Source organism: Stegastes partitus, unplaced genomic scaffold (genome assembly GCF_000690725.1).
Source record: "Stegastes partitus isolate 25-593 unplaced genomic scaffold, Stegastes_partitus-1.0.2 Scaffold573, whole genome shotgun sequence".
Classification (NCBI taxonomy): Eukaryota; Metazoa; Chordata; class Actinopteri; family Pomacentridae; genus Stegastes; species Stegastes partitus.
The window spans coordinates 249,234-255,172 of record NW_007578304.1 but is presented as its reverse complement, the minus strand read 5'-3'; the positions used below and the strand labels follow the sequence as shown (position 1 = coordinate 255,172).

The following is a 5,939-nucleotide window of genomic DNA, read 5'->3' as shown; positions in this document are numbered from 1 at the left end:
ATCAGACCACAGAGCTTTATTTTAATGGGAGACACATCACTGCCATCAGCCGTCTTCATCATCAAACACTCAGCAGCAGCTTCTTCATACCAGCACCAGAACTACATGTGGAGGGTTCACGATCCGCCCCATCGATCAATAAGCCTCCAATCAATCCTCCACAGAGCTGATCACAGGACAGCACTGAGCTCATGGCCTTGTTTCTACGGTTCAGCTACGCTAGCCTCATACGTCAGAGGAATCTGATTGAACTTCATGTTTCTGAATCATTCTGGTAACTTCTGGGCTGTAAGTTGAGATTTAACCATCTGAGGTAAACATCTACATGATCTCAGCGGCTCTGACTTCATTATTCTGGGAAGTTCACAGCTTTAACTCACATTTCTGGGAATCTGAGAGCTGCAAGTTAATGAAAAAGGTTTTTATTCTGCACTCAGAGAACATGGCGGCTTGATTTCTGTGGATTTAACCCTTTATGTCTCATATTTCTGTGGATTTACCTGCTTTGACTAAATACTTTTGAGACTTTGGAGTTTATCTTCTGCCCTGACGCTCCACATGCTGGACCACTGATCCATGACGCTCAGAGTTTATAGTTTATCTGTGACTAACTTCATATTTCTGCTGTGCTGAACTATGTGTAGGAACCAGACCCCTTGGCAGGTATTCTGGTCCAGCTGAGGGGCGTGATGACAGAACCAGGACACGTCTCCAGTCAGAGGACGTGAAGCTGGACGTCTCCTCATGGAGCTCCATCAGATGAAGTCATCACGTCAGTCTCTATGTTCTCCTTGATTCCAGTAGATCAGTAATAATTTACCAGTAACAGCTTATGACCCCTAACGATGGAGAGTTAGTTCACGGCTGAAGTAATGGTCGGAAGTAATCTATTACTTCCAGACAGTACTCTGCTCTAAGCCTTGTCCTTCTCCGTGGACATCCTCCCATCATGCCAGGCTTCCCTGGTGTTCCTCAGGGCTTTGGTCCGTTTGGGATCCACCACCACGTAGTCCACACGTGCACGCTCGCCTCGTGCACGCTCCTCGCTGGCTCCGGATGGGTCGCTGGCGCCGACTCCGCCCTCGGCCGTGCAGCGTTTCTGGTCACACATGAAGAAACCGTCATTCAACAACAGCTACACCAAGTCTGGAGCATTTTAGATGTTTGAGAGGCATCGGTCACACACACTGGACCGGTTCTGGAGAAAATCAAACACCCAGAGCTCCTGAGTGCAGCCATGAAGCCGGTACTGATCCAGCAGCTGTGTTAAGTTAAGAGTCGTTTCACTGTGTGGCTGTGAGCAGGTCATGGACAGGTGTGAGGCGGGTCACTAAGGTCAGCACAGGTAAAGGCCGGCGCTCTGGACAGGTGTGACACGTTTTAAACACGTTGAGTGAATGTTTGAATCATTTTATACGAGTTTCTGTCATTTCTACTCGTTCTGAGTCAATCTGAACAGATTTAAATTCAGTCTGTCACTGAGTCGTCTGAACGTTGCTGCATCGTTGTGGAAACGTTTTGTGTCTTCTTCACAAACTAAGACTCGTTTCTACGAGGACGATTCAGTTTGATTTAAGCTGAACAAGTTCTATCTTCAGCGACGTTCTAAATGTTTGAAGCATTCTGAACCAGTTCTGGATGAATTCTGAATCACCTTTTTACTACTGAAGCCATGCTGGAGGTTTGTGGACATTTTTCTGTCAAATAAATATTAAAGAAATGTCACTTTTCTCCTCCTGTCTGGTCTCCATGGTTCTACTGAGTCCTGCTGACAGAAGACGTCTCTGAGTTCTGTCTCCTCCTTCATGTGGTTCTGGTTCCTCAGAGCTGCAGGACTCAGTGAAGGACCAGGAGGCAGGAGCTTCACAGGGCTGATTTACTGACTCAGTGTTTACAGGAAGTGCTGGGAGGAGACAGGGACGACTCGGCGCCCTCTAGTGGCCAGACTCCTCCAGACCAGAGGGACATTAATATATTCATAATTGTTCAATGTATTGATTAGTCGTATCAGAACAGCGCTACGTGTCTGTATGCTAACAGGTGAGCTGTTACCTGTCTGCTGGATGCGGAGCGGCCTGTGTGCAGGTCCAGGTCCAGGTACTCCACCTGTTTGTCGCCTCTGGCTCGCCGTAGCAGCGGGCTGCTGACTCCGCCCTCGGAGGCCCGGTGCAGCATCAGCCTCAGGGACTGGACGGGTTCAGGGTCCAGAGGAACAGACAGAAGACGAGAACAGACTCAGTGACCACAGACCAAAGTGAAGCTCTGGTACCGTCTCATCGTTGTCATGCTCTAGTGGGACGGTACACAGAACCAGTACACTGACCTCAGTCTTCTCAGCTTCAGTTCAGTGCTTTAACCTGACAGAACCTTCTGCTCCTTTAAGGATGAATGTTGTTGAGAACAGCTGCTCTAAACGGCATTTTTTACATTAAACAAACTAAACCAAGTTAAACTCTTTGATGCTTGATCGTCGTTCAACCTTCAGACCACCAGATTAAAACCTGCATGAAGCTGTGATGATCAGAACCCAGCAGAACTCACAGAGAACCGACCCAAACTGAGCCAGACTTCAGTATTTTATGCTCTGAGGACGAAGCAGGTGAGTTTTTACCGACTCGCCGGCGCTGAAGCTGAGGCTGGAGGTCGTCATGGCGACGTAGCTGTCGTCGGGGTCATCAGAGTCGGAGGAGGGGGAGGAGCTCTGAGCCGAGGCGGGCCGGACGGACCGGCGGCTGGACGGGCTGATGACAGATCAAGATCATTGATTAGTGAAAGCTAAACCCTGATATCCTAAAGGAGCCGTTAGCGCCTGAGTTCAAACCAAACTTTAGTATCTGATCATGTTCATGCTACAAACTATGAGGCGTGACTGTTTGCCTCCTGCACACTGAAAACACAACGAGCTGCATTATTTGGTCACAACAGCTTTTTACAGGTGAAAAAAAATCCTGAAGAGGAGCCGAAATCAATCAGAGTTCATATGTTATAGCTTCAGACTAGAAGATGAAACCTGAAGGTGACACGTTTGCTTCCTAAACGAGGAACCGAGCAGCAGAAGTCACTGTTACACACTTCTAACTACAACATCAACACCTTGAACGGCTTCATTTAACAACTCACATGAAGCTAACTTCACTATCTAACGCTTGGTTACTGCTGCACACCAGAAGAGTAAGAACATAAAGAGGTGACGTTTGGTCTCCCTACACAGGAAATAACAACAACAACAACAACAACAACAACAATAATAATAATAATAATAATAATAACATACCATAAATACAACACAATATGAATATAATTAATTCCTATAAACAGAAACATCAGATCGTTAACAGTAATGAGCTGCAGTTCTCCTCCAGGACCAGCAGGTGGCAGCAGAACACCTTCTGCCTGTCAAACCCAGAACATTGGACCAGTGAAAGCCCACCCAACTTACTCTCGTGTGAAGGTCCGGGTGACAGGTGAGCGCACAGGAGGCGGGACTTCCTGCCAGTCCTGAGGTACTGGGCCGATGTCCAGAGGAGCTGGTTTCACTGGGAGACACAGCAGAGACACGACACTCATCAACCAGTTCAGAAACGTTCAACGTGAAGGAGAAGCTGCTGGTTCTCTGGGTTCAGCACCAACAGAACCCGTCTGTGAGCCCGAACCCAGGACTAAAGGATCTGGATGTAAACAGAACCTCCGTGTTCTGATAACTTCTGCTCCGTAAGTGAGTTTAGAGACTAATCCGGGTTTACTTCAGTCCGACTTACTGTCAGGTTGTTCTGAGCTTTAGACCGGATCTGATCCTGACTGGTGTCCTGGATCATCGGTACCCTGGATGTGGTTCTGGTTCTGTCCATGTCCTCTGTCTCTGACACAGAGTCACAGAAACAATCTTTGGTACCCTGGATGTGGTTCTGGTTCTGATCAGTCACCAGAGGAAACTTCACAAAGTGGATTCTGGGTAAACGGTCCAGGCTCATACCAGCATGTGTGATGGTGGTTGGTCAGAACCAGTTGTAGACGATGGAAGGACCGTTTCACCTCCAGAACCTACCAGAACCATCTACAGACAGGATCCACTCTGAGGCAGAGCACCTTTTTACAGCATGTCATCCTGTTCACACTCTGATACATCCCATAATACTGATGCTACCAGAACCAGGTCCAGTGTTCAGACTGAGACACCTGGATGGATGTAGAACTGATCTGGTGTCAGGTTCTAGCAGAACCCAGATGTGTTCTTCCTCCTAAATGTCATGTGTCTATCTGCTGTACTGATGAAGTTCTGAGGCTCAGAAATGATGGAAAAAGTCCATTAAAGTGATCAATCTGGACCCTCCTCTGTGGACTTCAAGGTTCTGGACCTCTGGAACATTCACAGTCTGAAGGCAGAACTCTGGTCAGTAGATACAGAACCAGATGTTCTGAGGAGGTTCTGGAGGAGCTCTGTTCAGATATGAATGGATGAAGTGCTGACGGAGCTGTAACGTCCTTACAGGACCTGAGATGTGACTTTGGTTCTAGTTTAGCCGAAACAGAACCTCGTGGCCTGAGAGGCTGATTCAGGATGAAGCTAGAAGCTCTTGAACTGAACTGCTTCAATAATGAATGACTGCTCAGAGCCTCCAGTTAGCTGCTCAAGTGGGAGCAGATGAATAATTCAGATGAGCAGAACACGGACAGAGAAGCAGGACCTGGTTCAGGAACGGGTCCAGACTGAAACTGGACTCGCTGAAGCTTCACGGTGGATGTGGTTCTGTCCTCTATGTTCCACTCAGTGTTAGTTATGGACCGTGATGCTGCAGAACGCAGCTCACACAGGCTGGACATGTTCCTTGTTTTTTGTCAGTTTGGTTCAGAAATCAGACCTGAAAACAGGATTTAAATATAAAAAAAGAGGTGATTGTGTCAAGCTGGCATTCAGAACCTCTGAAGACGGGTCGGCGGCGCTGTGGGGGGTTTGTACCTCTGGTTTTGGGCTCTGCGGCGGCGTGAAGGTCGCTCCGCTCCACCGGCCGGTTCACACCAACTCCTGCAGACACACAGAGATCAGAACCACCTCATTAAATCCCTGCTGGTGCTGAGGCCCGTCCAGATGGAGACGGACTCGGAGGGCGGAGCTCTGACCTCGGCGCTGGGGCTTCAGGTTGCGGTGGATGGGCGGCGGCGTGGCCTCGGCGTTCCTGCGGAGCGGGGGGGTCAGCGGGGGGTTTCTGAAGCCCATGTGGGCAGGTGGAGGCACCTGTCGGCCCAGGGAGGCCGGGTCGCCTGCAGCAGGGGGCAGAGGGCTGAGCGGCGTCATGGGGACGTAGTTCCCGTCGTGGAGGTGGGCGGAGTCACAGGGAGCGGCTGGAGGCAACCTGCAGCGACAGGTGGAGGGTCACACCAGCTAACGTCACCGCTACAGAGAGTAATGTTCTATGATTTAGTCCACGAGAAGATTAGAGCTGAAGAACAACATCTGACAAGACGAAGGCAGCAAACAGTAACCTGGTTACCAGAACCCAGAACCCGGTCCAGAAGTGTGTAAATGTGCTGAAACCTGAACAGTCATGGACCATGTTATAATAAAAATAAGATCTCTACACATCGTCTCTGAGCTCCAGCAGCAGCTCCTGGCTCACGGTCCTTCACTGAGCTCCATGTTTCTCTAAAGTCCTGCAGCTCTGAGGAACCACAACCACATGATGGAGGAGACAGAACTCAGAGATGTCTTCAGTCAGAACCATGGAGACCAGAGAGAAATTTATGACTTTCTGACAAAACCACAGATGTTTCCATGATGGAGCACCTGGAGGCTCCACATGCTGGAGATGCTTCAGTGTTTACGTGCTCATCAGTGTCTGAGGAAACACCTCCTGGATGCTAGCTAGCTGTCTGCTGGTCCTGGCTGAGTCAGCAGCAGCTTCATGGTTCTGGGTTTTAACGCAGAACCTTAGTTTTTACCA

The 5,939-nt window shown here is 49.1% G+C and overlaps 1 pseudogene; it reads right to left on the bottom strand.

Moving 5' to 3' along the window:
- LOC103362412 (GRB2-associated-binding protein 1-like) overlaps window positions 1-5,939 on the bottom strand; it is a 26,636-nt pseudogene continuing 20,697 nt past the window's right edge.